At 40.5% G+C, this 16,862-nt stretch overlaps 1 protein-coding gene across 3 annotated transcripts in view; it reads right to left on the minus strand.

Annotated features, from left to right (window-relative positions):
• The window catches only part of Usf3 (upstream transcription factor family member 3), a 59,159-nt gene that overhangs the window by 41,196 nt on the left and 1,101 nt on the right, over nt 1-16,862 (minus strand). The gene's annotated exons all lie outside the window — the stretch shown is intronic.

Raw genomic sequence — 16,862 nt, forward strand, 5'->3', positions numbered from 1 at the left:
TACTTAAAGACAATATTTTCAGCCTTTAATTCTGGCATGCTATTACTTATGCATAAGTTTTACATTTACTTTAAATGTTTTATGGAATGATTACACAGATAGATATACATTCTATTATCTCTTTAGGATTTTATTAGTATATCTTGACCGTATGAAGTAATAGATTTCATTATGACATTTCGCACATGCACATAATTTACTTTAGTCATATTAATTCCCCAGTACCCTCTCCTGTGCCTTCTTAAACCTCCTTAGTCAAAATGACTACCCTACTAGACAAGAGTGTGACTCATGGAGATCATGCCACAACTAAACTTAAACCTCTGGTTTGGATCAGGTTTTCCGCTCAACACCAACATGAGCTATACTTACTTTGATCACCTTGATCTACTAGTTTTTTCATATGTATATATGCCTAGGAAACAAAGAAATTCATAAACATTCAACTATTCTCTACTGCATCTCTCAACAACAGTCACTGTGGATTCTCCTGGAAGCTTTCTTCTTCATGTATCTACCTTTTCCAAAATGGTGGTCTCTAAGCAACTCTGCATCCTCATTATAGTGACCACAAGCATGTCTCCTTCATTTCAGCACACACTCAAAGCTGTGAGAGCACAGCGGCAGCACTTCAGACACACACACTCTCACTCACCATCCTGCTTTGCCCTCTGTGCTCATTTGCAGCCGTCTAGCATTTTGGGTTAGAAAACTCTTTCCCCGGAATGTGCTCTTACTATGTCCACATGGTTTAACGTCTTCAACCTAGAAATCTCTAGACATAGACTCTTGTATTGCTTAATGGGACACACTCTGGCCCTAAAATGCTTAAATGACTGTCATGGGGCAAACACCATCTCAAGTATTTGTGGAAACTAATGGCTCTACCTTCACTGGGTAATAGCTCTGGCCAAATTCTGTTATGTAGAGCACAGCCTTTATGTCCTGCAGGTACAGAACAATAGAAGAATCCTTGTCTGTATGGGTTCCAGCAGCTGCTGTCCACATCCCAGAGGGAATAAACGGACCTGGAGATGTGTCGGTTGTTTTCTTCTTCATGTAACTGCTGTCTGTTGGCTCCTTTCTGTCAATCCCATCACCATCCTGTTTGGTGCTAATGTCAGGGTTGAGCTGCTATGTCACTTGTTAAAGGAATGTGAAATAATGAACTCCTGCCCTCAGACTAAACTGCCTTTCATGGTAAATCTCAGCTAACCTGTATTTGGGAAGGGGGAGGGGGATAAGCCAAAAGCATAATTTCCTCAATACAATTTTGAATTTTATTTTTAAACCACACAAGCAAGCCCTGAGCATGAAACATCAACAACAACAATAACAACAACAACAACAACAACATCAACAACAACAACGACGAAACCACCCTACTTTAAAAGCATAAAGAAATATATGGAGTTAAAGAGAAAATTTGTTACACTCTTCACGGATAACCACGGTAAATAGTATGACATACTATAGCCTGTCCTCATCACTGTGAACTACAGATACTCTTCTTCAGGTCTGGATGCAATTCCCTTGATGTGGTACTAGTCAGTTCCTCGCACTTTCTCCCACTCCACCTCTGGTCTCATAGTACAGGTCCGTTCTGCTGACACAGCCTTGTCCATGCCAGGAAAGCTTGCAGACCAAGCCCCAGGTCAGCTCCCTCTTGACCAGCTCACACATTCTCTCCCCTTCGCTGCAGTAACCCCAAGAATTTTACCCTACAGGTATACTCATATATGTACAAAACCACATTTCTTCAAGGATATTTACTACAGTGTCATTTGAATTGTTTTGAGAAGAAAAAACATGAAAGACTCATCAAAAGGACATTAATTAAATGCCATAGTATTATGTTGAACCATCTGAAACTTTTTTCTAGCGTGCTGGTAATCAAACCCAGGGCCTTCCACATGCGAGGTAAGGGATCTACCACTGAACTACATCACTAAGCCCTGTTTCTGCTTTTTCACTGTAGCTTCAGATAGTTCATCCTAGTATTTCCACCGTATGACACAGAGACTCTATGCAATAGAGCCCATTATAAAATCTCCTCCTGGAACTGTCAGCTAAAATAAACTGTCTTCTTTAAGTTGCTTTTGGCCATGATATCATATCATATAAACAAAAAAGTAACTAATACACGCCTTTAAAATGTTTATCAATCAAACTGCAATAAAATGTATTTTAGATTGTGTTTAGTGACTAGTAAGACTGAAAATACATTTCCTGGGGCCAACAAGATCTCTCAGTAGGTTAAAGCGTTTCCCAACAAACCTCATACCTGAGTTCAATGCCTGGGTATGGTAGGAAAAAATTAATCCCCAAAAGTTGTCCTTTGACTCAGATGTGTGTGCATGCAGGGTCGTGGGGTCGCAGGGTCGTGGAGGCATGGGGTGTGCATGCATGCGCATACATATACACACAGAGAGACAAAATAATTTAAAAAATATATTCAAATGGTTTTTTTTTAAGATTTATTTTATTCATATGAGTACACTATAGTTGTCTTCAAATACACTAACTAGAAGAGGGCATCAAATCCCATTACAGATGGTGTGAGCCACCATGTGGATGCTGGGAATTGATCTCAGGCCTCAAGAAGAGCAGTCAGTGCTCTTAACCACTGAGCCATCTCTCCAGCCCTACATTCAAATGTTATGAATCATTTATATTTATAGGGCTGGGTGTGATGGCATAAGCCTTTAATTGACGTATGCTGGAGGCAGAAGCAGGAAAATCTCTGTGAGTTCAAGGCCAGCCAGAGCTATACAACAGAGCAATGCTGTTTCAATAAACAAACAACAAATGAAGAAAAACAAATAAAACATTTATATTTCTTCTGTAATTTTTCTTTATGACTTCAGTGTTTTCTTTCTTTTAAAAGATTTACTTATGCTGGGTTGTGTGCAAGTCTTTAATCCCAGCACTACAGAGACATGGGCAGGTCTATCTCTGTAATTTAAGGTCAGCCTATCCCACAGAGTTCCAAGACAGTCAGGGCTACAAGGAAAAACCCTGTCTTGAAAAAACAAAAACGTCTTACTATTTTTATTTTATTTTATTTTATTTTATTTTATTTTATTTTATTTTATTTTATTTATATGAGTGTTTTACCTTCGTGCACCACACATATGCAGTGCCTGTAGAGGCCAGAAGAGAGTACCAGATTTCTGAAACCGGTTACAGATGATTGTGAGCAGTCATGGATATGCTGGGAACTGACCAAATCTTTTACAAGAGCAACTAGTGCCCTAACCATCTGGTAATCTCTCTGCACTCCCTACAACAGGAGCTAAAATAAAACACTTTCTGTGTGAAAACACTTTACATACTTCATTTTTGGTTCCTTTTTGTTACTTTTGTTAACCTTTTGAACTATGAGGGGGAAATATGTCTTTTGGAATTTGTCATTTCTTGTAGCCACCGTAAATATTTTTGTTACATATGCAATGAGTATCTATTATTAGCCCCCTAGGAACGAAGTCACAGTAAATGCTTTAGATATAAAACGTCTGTAGTCTGCCTGGCATGTGTATACGTGTATTTCATTTCTCACCTTCCAGCATAGCTTTCTGTCTAACCAAGCTAGAGATGTGTTTCTCTACAATGGAAACAAGAATCTACCAGTCACACTTACTGTACCTGCTGTTCCCTCACAGACCGTTCCCTCTCCCATCCCACCCCATTTTAATGGTATGTATCTAATAAAGTTTTCCTCTTTATTTTTCTCCACATAGCTTTCTTTTTTATTACAAAAAAAAAAAGTCCTTAATGCTAGGTGTGGTAGCACACACCTTTAATCCCAGCACTCAGGAGACAGAGGCAGGGAGAGCAGAGTGCCCAGGGCTCTATTGCACAGAAAAACCCTGTCTCTAAATAAATAAATAATAAAAGCCAACCCAATAAAAAGTCCTTAATAATGAAAAGACATATCAATTTGAGACCCACTAGCTCTTTCTTTTCCTCTCTATTTCATAAAATCCTCCAATTCTCACTTGGGCATGTATATAGCCTGGTATTTGAGTTCTTTGTAGTAGGCTTGGGAGACACAGATAGAGCAATAGGGTCTCAGAACTAGAAGTGCTGTATCAATACATAACTGTCTTGTGATGTTGGAGACTAATGCCAAAGGTAAGAATCATATTTAATACAGATGAAAACTGTTTTTCAGAGTATTTTCAATCAGTGGGTGGTCAAATGTGCAGATGCAGAATACACAGACATGGAGACCAATTCTGAAATCTAAACACATTTTCCTCCTATTAAAAACTATCACCCAGGGGCTGGAGAGATGGCTCAGCGGTTAAGAACACTGACTGCTCTTCCAGAAGTTCTCAGTTCAATTCTCAGCAACCCCATGGTGGCTCACAACCATCTGTACTGGGATCCGATGCCCTCTTTGGATGTGTCCAAAGAGAGTGACAGTGTACTCACAGACACAAAGTAAATAACTCTTTAAAATAAGCCCATCAGCCACTCATAGTAGTGTACCCCTTAAATCTCAGAACGCAGTAAGCTGAGACAGAAGGACTGTGAGCCAAAGTATAGCCTGAGTTACAAAAAACTTCCAAGGTAACCCATAACAGACAACAGGAACCTGTCTCAAGAGGCTGGAGGCTGGCTTGGGAGTAAGCGAACTGCTGCTCTTCCAGAGGACTTTTAATCCCCAGCACCCATATGGTGGCTCACACACAACCTTAAAACTCTAGTTCCAGAGGATCTGAAACTCTCTTCTGGGCTCTCTGGGCACTAGGACACATACATACATGATTGATATATATATGTCACACACACAAACAAAACACCCATGCACACAAAATAAATAAAATCTTAATAAAAAAAAAAACTTGTCTCAAAAACAAATTGGTATAAAGAAGACTTATCCATTAAGGGCATGCACTACTCTTGCAGTACAATTTGGTTCCCAGAACCATAGAACTGCAGCTCCAGATCTGACACCTCAGGCCTTTGTAGGCACCGGAACTCACACGCATATACCCACACAAGAAACACACATATAAATCACATAATTAAAATGAGTCTTAAATAAGTAAACATATATGCAATCAAAACCTACCAAACAAACAAACTGTATCTGTGATCTCCTCCCCTCCCATAATTAAGGTTTTAACACTCTGTACTGCCCTTCAGGTAACTGTCCAATGACTTCGGCTAGAGGCTCACTAAAATTATCTGGCATTGTAGCAGTAAATGTGACATCTCTCCTAGGTCTGTAGTCCATGCCTTAACATCACATAATTTTTCTTTGTCGTATGAATGGGATTTTGGAAGAATCCCCTGCCCTGGTGAGTTAATGTTTAAGCCAGCTGCTGTGTGTACTACCGCTAAAGTTTATTTCAGAAATTGTGTTTTAAAGTCCTAAAAATTTTCTTGTTCTTATAGCAATCCATTGTTAATTTATAGCAATAGCAGTTTCTCAAATATTTGAGGGTATTTTGGGACAAAAAAAACCCCACATATTTTTATGTTATACTCAACTTAATTTCTCTAAGATTAATTTATCTCTTTGGCTAGGTCTTTCTTATCTATACGGTTGCTGCTCCTTAAATATACAATAATTCTTGGTTAAGCAAACCAGTGTCTGGTGCTTCCCAGCACAGCTGTTGTCAATGGCAGCTGTGCTGTAAAAAGCATACTTCCCCTGGATACGGTGGAATAGACCTGTAATCTCTAGACTTGGGAGACGGAGCCAAGAAAACAATTTCCAAGCCGCCTGGAGCACATAGTGAAACCGTATCTTTAAAAGCTCCCTAGCCAGTGCACCTTGGCTAAGAACCACTTTTTCAAAGATTTTGTATTGTGTATGTATGCTTGTGTATACAGGTGCCACAAGTGTGAAAGGGCCCGCAGAGCTAGGAGACGGGGTTGAATCCCCTGGATCTGCAGTTACAGGCAGCTATGAGCTCTCTGGTGTGGGTGATGGGAACCAGACGCAGGTCCTCTGGAAGAACAGCAAGCACTCTTACCCACTAAGCCGTCTCTCTAACCCCACGAACCAGTTTTAATATATGTGAAAATCACTCCTCCTTGCCATGGATGTGCTTGCTGAATACAGACATTTGAGCTATTAAAAGTATCTGTGAGCAGAAGTCAGTAGCCGGGTGTGCCTCTGCAGGAAAGAGGCCTAGAGTCACAGTGGAATTATAATTCCCTACATGAGAATGATGGGCTGCAGAGCCCAAGCTGGAAAATGCCTCTAATTTATGCAGGTTTGCTACAGTAGGTGCTCCATTTCTGTTGTGATAAAACACCCTGACAATAGGAAACAAAGCTTTAATGGGCTTCCAGTTCTTACCGTCTACCACTGAGGGTAACAAGGCAGAAACTTGAAGCAGGTCACATCATCTCTATGACCAAACAACTATAGCCTTGCTTGGATGCTTGCTCTCTTAGCTAGCTTCCCCTCTGACTATTCAGGACCCTCTGCCTGGAGGATGATGTAGCCCACAATGGCCTCAATCTCTCTTTGTCAATTAAGAAGGAGATAGTCTTCCACAGACAGGCCCACAGTACAGCATGATCTAAATAATTTATATATTGGGTCTCTTCCTGGGAATTCTAGTTTGTGTCAAGTTGACAAAACCAACCAGCATAGTATCCTACCAGGGACCAGGACTGCTGTTTTCATGTCTGGTAACCCATGGTACCTAGGTACTTTCTTACCACTCTGAATTCACTCTGAATTTTAATCCGGGTTTTTCCAGAACTGATTGAGAAAACTTAGCATGAAGCAAGCATGAATGAGATTTACAAATCTCTCTGCAGGATTCGGCATTAATTTGAATCCACAGCTGTCATAATGTTCAGAAATTCCAAACGTTTCCTTCCTTCCTTCCTTCCTTCCTTCCTTCCTTCCTTCCTTCCTTCCTTCCTTCCTTCCCTCCCTCCCTCCCTCCCTCCCTCCCTCCTTCCTTCTTTCCTTCCTTCCTTCCTTCCTTCCTTCCTCCCTTCCTTCCAGATTTATTTTTATTTATATAAGCACACTGCAGCCGTCTTCAGACACACCGGAAGAGCGCACCAGATCTCATTACAGATGGTTGTGAGCCACCATGGTGTTGCTGGGACTTGAACTCAGGACCTCTGGAAGAGCAGTCAGTGCTCTTAACCGCTGAGCCATCTCTCCAGCCCCTTCGAACATTTTCAGTCTCGAAAAATCACCTTCCCAGGCTCTTCCCAGGTTTGAGCTCTAAGTTGTATCCCTATTGCCTCATTTTCTGTTTGTTATCTAACTACCACTTTTTTCATTATACAAATAAAATATATAATAAACTATTAATACCATCTTCATTGATTTTCCCCTCAAAATTCCAAAAACACTTAAAATAATGCTGTATTTTTGCTCTCTATGTCCTGCTTAAACAGTGACTGCCAGGCCAGTCCATGCCAGAGGAATTAATTTTTTTTCTCAGAGAAAAAGATTATCTGTCTTAGTTATAATTTTATTGCTATGAAGAGACACCATGACCAAAGCAAGTCTTATAAATAAGGCAAATCTTTAATTGGGGCTGGCTTACAGTTTCAGAGGTTTGGTCCATTATCAGCATGGTGGGAAACATGGTAGCAATCAGGCAGACATGGTGCTGGAGGAGCCAAGAATTCAACATCGAGATCCAAAAGGCAGCAAGGAGGAGACTGGGATTCCGTGCTGGGTGGAGCTTAAGAACTTGATGCTTCCTCCAACAAAGTCACACTTACCCAAACAAGGCTACACCCCCTAATAGTGCCACTCACATGGGCCAAGCTTTCACACATGAGTACAGGGGGAAAACCTATTCGACCACCACACTAGCTAAATACCTTTTCTATAATTCTGTAAGAAATGTATTCAACCATTAGTTTATATCAATATTGACTCGCAGGTACCTTATTTGCTGAGTCACAATTCGATGCTAAATTATTTTATTGTATGGCTCAAACTGTTCAAGCCTTAGCTATCCCACTCTACACACAGAGACTCACAGACATACACAGGGTTGGGAGGAGAGAGACACACATAGACACACAAACACACATAAATACACACATGCACAACTTCCATTTGGACACTATAAGATGCTTGAGGTGCATCTTGATTTCTCTGCTCCTGCTGTAAGGAAAGTTTATTTTTTTAAATAAAGAATGCAATTTAGAAAGCATAATCTTGGTGCCAGGTGTGCTCATTTCTACTGATGATATTTTCTAGAATTCTATAAGAAATGTAGTCAATTATTAATTTATATCAATATGGGCTTCTGGAACCTGTCAGCTCACCAGCCCATGTAGACACACATACCAACATTTACTTCTATTAATATTTATAATAATTTCAATTAATAATATATCATTATTTATATTACAATAACTTATACATTATAATATAATAAATGATTAATGTATCAATATTTATGTTGAGACAAACAAGATTCTACCTATATTGTTAATTCTTACCTAGCGTTACAGGGCTCAGTGCAATCTTCCTTCCTTGCTCATTCACAACGCCTTTCTCTGATGAGAACCTGGCTCCCAATATCTACTTATTTCAGATCTGTTCAATACACTGTGAAGTAACTCTAGAGCAGCTAATTTACACCACTCACGTGGTTTTTTTTTTTTTGTTGTTGTTGTTGTTGTTTTTGTTCCTTTTTTTTTTTTTTTTTAGAGCTGGGGACCGAACCCAGGGCCTTGCGCTCGATAGGCAAGCGCTCTACCACTGAGCTAAATCCCCAACCCCTTGTGGTTTTATTAGGGATCAACTGTTACCATACACGTCCAAGGCACTTTAGAATAGGAACAACTTCTTTGCATCTTCAGAGCCCCAAATGACAGGCAGTATATTACTCAACTATTTGTTGAACATAGCTAAATCTATACAAATAACAAATTATATTGTGATCATTAATAAGCATTCTTTGTGATAGACCCGACTCCAACTTATTCAAGCACAACTCAATCTCATGCAGACCTATTCAACTGCCTTGATGCAGCTTCCGTCCAGTGAAGTTCTGCTGGTGTTAGTGAGTGCCTGTGAGTGCAAGAGGAGGGAGCCCAGTGAGGAAGTCATGTTCACCAACCTACATCTGTCATCACTACTTGAGCAATGACGCTAAGGCTGGAAGAATCATCAAAATCATCAAGATCCACATCCAGAGATCAGCTACGGAGTTCCAGTACAGCGGATGGATGTGACAGGCTAGACTAGTGGGTGTTCAAAAGTACTTACTGGATGAAGGCTGGCTCAAGAGTGAAGGCTTGCTGCCAAGCCTGATGACCTGAGTTCAATCCCCAGAATCCACATGAAAGAAGGAAAGCATTGATTTCTGTAAGCTGTCCTGACTTCCCATATGTGCACCATGGTTTGCACATGTACACATACACTAACTAACATACTTGCCTGTAACTCTAGCTTCGGCAAATTTAACACCCTCTTCTGGCCTCCACAGGTAATACCTTCAAGTACACAATTATACACATAACTAAAAAAATGGTTGGGGAGATAGCTCAGCCAATAAAGTCAATGAGGACCTGAGTTCAGTTTCTAGCACCCCACCACCACCACACACACATATAACATAGCACATGTGACTTGAACCCTGGAGAGAGAGCAGCAAGAAGCTTCAGGTTTGGAGAGAGACCCTGTCTCAAAAACAAACAAACAACACTGGAGCACAACCAAGGGATGTCATTCTTGACCTTTTGGATGCACACACATATGTATGTTCATGTGTGTGCATACAAACACACACAGGAAAAAGAGGAAAAAGGTTCTGAGCCACAAGGGTTGTATACACTAATACAACTGCAACCATGTATCCTCAATGTATCTTTGACCCACATCAGTGAGTGATCCTAACAGTGATGTGAAAACAGCCTCTGATGTCAGAGAAAGTACTCATCAGACTCTCAGCATCCTCAGGCTTGAAGTCAGAGTATAGCAGCCCCCGAGAAGACTTTAGTGATCACAGTGTTTACAGCAAAGCACCCATTTCACAGCAGGAGCTCAGTAAGTTAGCTACCTTTCTCCTCCTCCCACGGGCAAGAGAAGCAGTGAGCTGGTGCCCTGGACAGTCTCCATGCCCATATATCCTTTACCCCTCTGGAACTTCCCAGAGCTAACTCTCCCCATTATCAGCTCTTCCCTCAACAGCAATTTATTGCTTCCTCCACATTTGACCTTTTGCTTCCAAAATATAAAGGGATTCTTCACAGTAACAAGAAATCTGCTTTTTCTGTGTACCTTTTCACTTCACCACTCCTTCACTGGCTAATCCTTCCTGGCCCAAACCAGTGAAAAGCCTTCCTTGGGGGTCAGGGACTAATTTTATCAAATCAAAGATGGTCCTGAAATTCCACCCCTTGTGTTGATCTTATTCTTTTCTTACTTTTTCTCCCCAATTAGGAATTCTTGCTTCTTTCTCACTTGAGGTCCCGTTTTTATTACTCATTTTCCTTTTATGTTTTTTTTTCTGGTTATCTCTCTCTCTCTCTCTCTTTCACACACACACACACACACACACACACACACACACACACACACAGCTTCCTTTTAATTTTCATGTTGCTTTACATCTGGGGATAGGCAAAGTTCTCATTAGAACATTCAGAACAAATAAAAGTTTATTTGGAACATGCTAAACTACCTCACCTTGTAAAAGATCTACTTCATCCCAAGTCTCCACTTTATCAATTAATCTGGCTCTAATCTCAAAACAAATAAACTCAGATCTCCTTACCAAATGCTATTATTTTTATCCCATTATGTTTCCCTGTTCATTACCATGTTAGCTTGGGCCCTTTTTACATGTTTGGCTCTGGACGGTTTTGCTCTCAATCCTCTTCCTGTTCTTTATGTGTTTTATACCCATCCCAACATTCCACTGATCTTTTCCTCTAATTCACCAAATCCTGTTATGTTCCTCCCGCTTTGGAGCTTACAGCAGCATTAGCCCTCTGTATACAGAGTTCCATACCCATGAATTCAGCATTTTTTTTTTTTTTTTTTTTTTTTGGTTTTGGTTTTTGGTTTTCTTGAGACAGAATTTCTTTGTGTAGCCCTGGTTGTCCTGGAACTTGCTTTATAGACCAGGCTGTCCTTGAACAGAGTCCTTGTTACAGAGTCCTGCCTGTCTCTGCCTCCCTAGTGATGGGGTTAAAGGCATGTCACTACACTGCAAATTCAACCACAAATATTGGGAGAAATGTTTAGCTATACTGACTACAGATGCTTTCCCTTGTTAGCCATACTGCGTATCTATAGCTGCTTTCCCCTTGTGACTGTTTTCTGAAGTACAACACAGTATGGGCCTCTGTGGTAATGTGCATAATTTCAGCACTTGAGACACTGAGTAGTCTAAGCTATACAGTATGGACCTGTTTACAAAATAGAACCTCAAAAGAAATACAGCATTAATAGACATATTCAATGCACTGCATAATGATATTTACTTACTCACAGCCCACGACTCCAATAGTGCTCCCTTAACACCATAACAGAGTTGAAGATTCCTATTATCTCATATTTTACTGTATCCTTTTCTATGCCTGTATATGTTTATACATATGTGTATACCTATAGCCAATGCCATATTATAACTGTCTATACAATAGCAGTAACATAGCAGATAAGTTTGTAGTCTGGAAGAACAGACTGTGGCATAAGACTTATATACATCTAGGCCTACAAGCATTCACTATATGGTAATGAAATTATGCTTTCACACTTCTCAGGCTGTATCTCATCTTTATAACATATAACTGAATTCATACAGCATTTAAACTGTATGATGTATTACAAGTAACCCATAAGCAATTTAAAGTATATAAGAGAATGTGTATAGGTTACGTAAATAATGCAAGCATTATGCCATTGTGCATTATGACATTTTGAAGAGTTAATTTTTTAAAAGTATGTGTATGTGTGGCATAGGGTATGTATACCTGACTGCAGTTGCTTCAGAAGGAATGAGGTAACAGATTTCCTAGAAGATTAGAGTTCCAAGTGGTTGTGATCCATTGCACATGGGTGCTAAGACCCAAACTTGGGTCCTCTGCAAGAACAGTGTATACTCTTAATCATGGAGTCATCTATCCAGCCCCCTGAAAGATACTTTTATATTTTAAAGTTTTTATACCTGTGGAGGGAATCTTAGAAAATAAAATCTACATACATACCAAAGGACAGTGTACCCTTGCCCAACAACTATTACATCATGTCTAAACTCTGAGACTTGGCTTTCAGTCTCACCCACCCACATCTACCTGGCACAACACACAAGAGCATGGGTAACTAGCTGGTTTGCTCTCCCTCCTATCCAACTCAGACACCCAAGCTTCTCCTGTTCTCTCAGTATAATCACTTCTCTTAAGTTCTTGCGTTCCCACTGCAATGACCTTTTACCTTTCTCTGCTTGTCCAACTCCTACCTACCCTTCAAAGTCCAAGGCAAGTCTCCAAGCTTCCCTTACAAGCTTCCTAGCATTTCTGGCTAACACAAACTCTCTTCCTATACTCTGGGCCCCACCACTCCCACTACTTGGTAACTTGTTATATCACACTCTTTCTTTCCTTGATAATTTACTCTCCCCTACCCTACTGGTGTTTTTCCATTAAAATACATCCTTATTCATCTTTCTCCATTTGAAAGACTTTAGTGATTTCTTTTCTGGGTCTATTAACTTCTCTTTCTTTGACCATAAGGCTTCCTTCTTGAAGAACTAATTTATATTTACTATTCCCTCTTCCTTATTTTCCAGTCACTCTTCAGACAGCTAATGCTGACTTTCATTCCAAAAACTGCTTACACCAAGCTCACCAAAGGCTTCCCCACTGCCAAATACAGGCCATCTGTAGAAAAGACCTGCAGCTCTGGCAGTGTGGCAGCATGAGTTTCCTTTGAAGAGCTCCTCCACCCCACTCTTAAATTCAAACAGGACTTCAAACGTGGGCTGACCTCAGAGGTGTGGCACAGAGCTAACAGCTAAGACGCCCAGCACAAGAAGGAAAGCTGTCTGGGGCTTTCCTCACCTTCTTCAGGCTTTACTGTGAACACTCTTAGTTCAGTGGTCTTGCCCAGTATACATCCATGACTCTCCATTTTCTGCTTACACTATCCCAAGTCAAATTCTGTTGCTAATAACTAATGAGAATCTGTTCCTGCATGTGGTGCAGAAATCGTAGAACTGGTACCTGTCTTGGGATGCCATCTTTTGTTTTTCTTCTCTATGGCTTCTGCTGTTTAAGAAATTACAGCAGCCAATGTGAGAATTCCTTCACCAGAGATCCCAGGATGGCTTCAGTAATTGGGAGGTAAAGATATCAGGGGTTCCTCAACCAGCCACATAATAGGCAAATGAAAATAAGGGGTCTTTCCTAGTTTTTCGTCCTCCTCTTCCTCCTCTTCTTCCTCCTCATCGCATAGGTTAATCTGGCAGCCAGTGAATGGTGTAGGGAGTCCCTTAATTACCTGCTGTGGGTGCTCCCCAGTCTTCCCCACGTTTTCTTACGAGCCGAGCTCACTATTTACTCTTTCTATATTCTCTTTAGCACCTATGGTGTTGGGCAAACGTAAGACTCAATAAATACTTGATGAACTGAATTAAAAACACAGTATTAGCACATTAATAGGGGCAACTTATCAAGCCCTACTGATCTAATTAAAAGATCTGGCCTTCTGAAGTAGCACAATTGTACCCACATGGAAAATTTAATGAGAAAAAGAAAAATTATCCAATTGAACAGTTAACAGTTTTCCTATTAGTAAGAGTTTCACAAATATTTTCTGGATAACAAGCTCAGAGAAGAAATGCCTAAGATGCACATGTACATATGGAAGATTACACATTTAAGGGATCTAACTCCGTAACTAAAGTTAAGATAATATGTAGAAGCAAAGCCAATTAATGTCAAATCAACTTTTGTTAAAGATATGTTCAATACCCTTGATATAATAAAGTACGGTGGTCACGTTTAACACGTTTTTCAGTGTACGTTAGTGACAAATTCAGTTTTAGAGGACGCAGTTCCTATGGTTGGAGTGTTCTAGCTCTGAAACACTGCAACACTATCTAGAAATACAATGAAGATCATGCCCTTGAACACAGAGGTCCTGAAGGCTAGCAGTCAGATAAACACACATACCTGTGGCTTTGTGATAAGTGCAAACATATAAGTCTAGGGACTACAAAAAAGAAAATAGTTACCCTGCTGAAAAAAAAAAAAACCAGGTAAACATATGAAAAAAGTTTGAAAGCAAGGCATGGTGGACAACTGTAAGTCCAGCACTTGGAAAAAGACACAAGTGGATCTCAAGAACTTGAGACTAGCCTGGTCTACATATGGAGTTCCGAGATATACTATCTCACACAACAATATCAACAACAACACTTTCACAAAGTAACTCAATACTAGTTCAGGGATGAGGAAAGTTCATGGTTGTAATGAGCTCAAGAGAATTCTAAACTACAAGGACAAAACACTCTTTGCCACTGACTTGAAAAAGAAAAAAAAAAGTGTATGTGTTGAATTAACTCACACTATCAATACAAAGACCCTTTTAAACAGCATGTAGTTTGAAACTTCGAAGAGAGCTTATCACAAAAACATGTCAAGGTGTAGGAGCCACTTTTCCTGGATTAGCTACCACACCTCATAAGACACCCCCCCTTTAAAGCCATGGTGGCCATTACAAAAACAAACAACAAACAAACAAAACACTATCACAATGGGACGCAACAGTTTGTGGGGAGCCTGGTACATCTACATCACAGTTCTCCCTTGTGTTTCTAGAAACATCATGGAAGAGGGGGAGGAAAGATTGAAAGTGCCAGAATACCAGTAAGTCAGCTGTGAAAGGGTCTCTCTTAGAAATGGCTCCAAACCAAGATAAGAATGGTGGCAATCTCAATGGACATGCTAATGTGGAAGGAAGAAAATGTGCCCAGTTCCTGTCCCTATACAAAAAACTTACAGTAATTCATGACTGTTGGGGGGGGGGGGGAGTCGGCCTCACCCAAGAATGAACCCTCCCCACTTACAGGTTGTCCAATTGGGAATGGTCAAACTTGAAACTAGATTAAAAACTACTAACAAAAATAGCCTCCGATTCTAGGCGGTGAGGCACCTTTAATCTCAGCACTTGGGAAGCAGAGGCAGATCCTGGATCTTTGAGATCAAGGCCAGCCTGGTCTACACATCGAGCTCCAGGACAGCCAAGGATATACAGAGAAACTCTGTCTCGAAAAACAAAACAACCCAAAGTTTGTTGTTGGCTTGGTAAGATGGCCCAGGAAGTACTTGCTGCCCTGCCTGACAAGTTGGGTCCAATCCTACAGCAAAAATTTGTCTCTCAAGTTGTCCTCTAACTCCCATATATACACTGCAAATGCAACCCCCAACTCTCTCTCAATAACAAACGTAATTGAAAAATCTAAAACTATTGGTGTGAGGTATGAGGGCACACATCTGCCATCCCAGCACTTGGGAGATAAAAGCCTGAGGATTGCTACATATTTGAGGTCAGTGCAGGAGCAGAAACCCTATATTAAAAACACACACATACACACATGCACACATGCTCAAGGTATATGTCCATTTACATACCAAAGATATCTTATTTAAGGAGTCTGTTACTACTATTACTTGATACGGAGGGGAATTACAAGGAGTGGATAACCATCTCTTGAGAACCACCCAGGTTAGCAACAGCAGGGATCTGAATTGCATTATCTGAGTGAGGGGGTTCAAAGGTTCACATGGAAGGTTGTGGGGCAAAAGTTGAATATGCAACTTAAGGCTTGCCTAGGGAAACCCTGGAATACAAGCAGAACAGTCTGGACATTGTACCAAGCTTAAGGTAATTTTCAGCCCTGTGTGCTGAGCAGAATAACCTGGAGAGTTTTACGAGATATACCAAGAGCCTACCTCCCTCCAGATCACAGGTAATATCTGGGAAGTGAAACAGGGTGAGTATAACAAACAGCCCAGTTAGGAACCACTGAGCTTGACCACCGGAAGGAACGACGTGAGATAGCGTTAAGACCTGGGTTTACTGAAATGGTTCCCAGCATGCTATCTGTGGAAGCTTCTAGCTGGTGTTAAACACACACTCACTCTCTCTCTCTCTCTCTCTCTCTCTCTCTCTCTCTCTCTCTCTCTCTCTGTGTGTATGTATGTATGTATGTATGTATGTGATGTAAAACTAGGTCACTGTAAAATCTTTTTAAAACTTCTGTGATGTTCTATAGACAACTAAGCTAGAAAATAACTATTCTAAGTGGCCCTTACTACACTGAATGGAAATGCTTTTGTATCAAAAATGTTCTACGTTTCACCAATGCACAGACGCCACAAATCTACTAATGTTAATCTATACAAAAGTCATACTGTTTAGACTAAGTGCCCAATCTTTTGACGTTGTGACACAATCTTATCGTTTACAAGGTTCACTCTCTAGCGCCACACAATGAAATTAAGGAAAAAAACCCTCAAGGTATGGAATAAGTTTTCAGTTTTGGGTTGTACCACTTTTTTTTTTTTTTTTTTTTTTTTTGCGATTGCTAGGCAAGCACTCTACCACTGAGCTAAATCCCCAATCCCCTTTGGGTTGGACCACTTTTATGGTCATTCTGGGTCACAAGTAGCTGGGGGGGCCTTAGGCATGCTTCTTGTTACAGCTTTCGTTTACAACTCTTGGCTTCAGAAAGTGGAATGATTACAATGAAACTTCCTTAGTTTGCAACAAATACTTTGTGTACTTCCCAAACAAGTGGAAACATAGTATCTGTACAGCAAATCAAGCTTTCTGGGGGAAAGGCAAAGATCATCAAGGAAACTGTTGGACCAGCAAAAAGCAAGTCTGACTGGTC

This window comes from Rattus norvegicus, chromosome 11, assembly GCF_021556685.1.
Source record: "Rattus norvegicus strain SHRSP/BbbUtx chromosome 11, alternate assembly SHRSP_T2T, whole genome shotgun sequence".
NCBI lineage: Eukaryota > Metazoa > Chordata > Mammalia > Rodentia > Muridae > Rattus > Rattus norvegicus.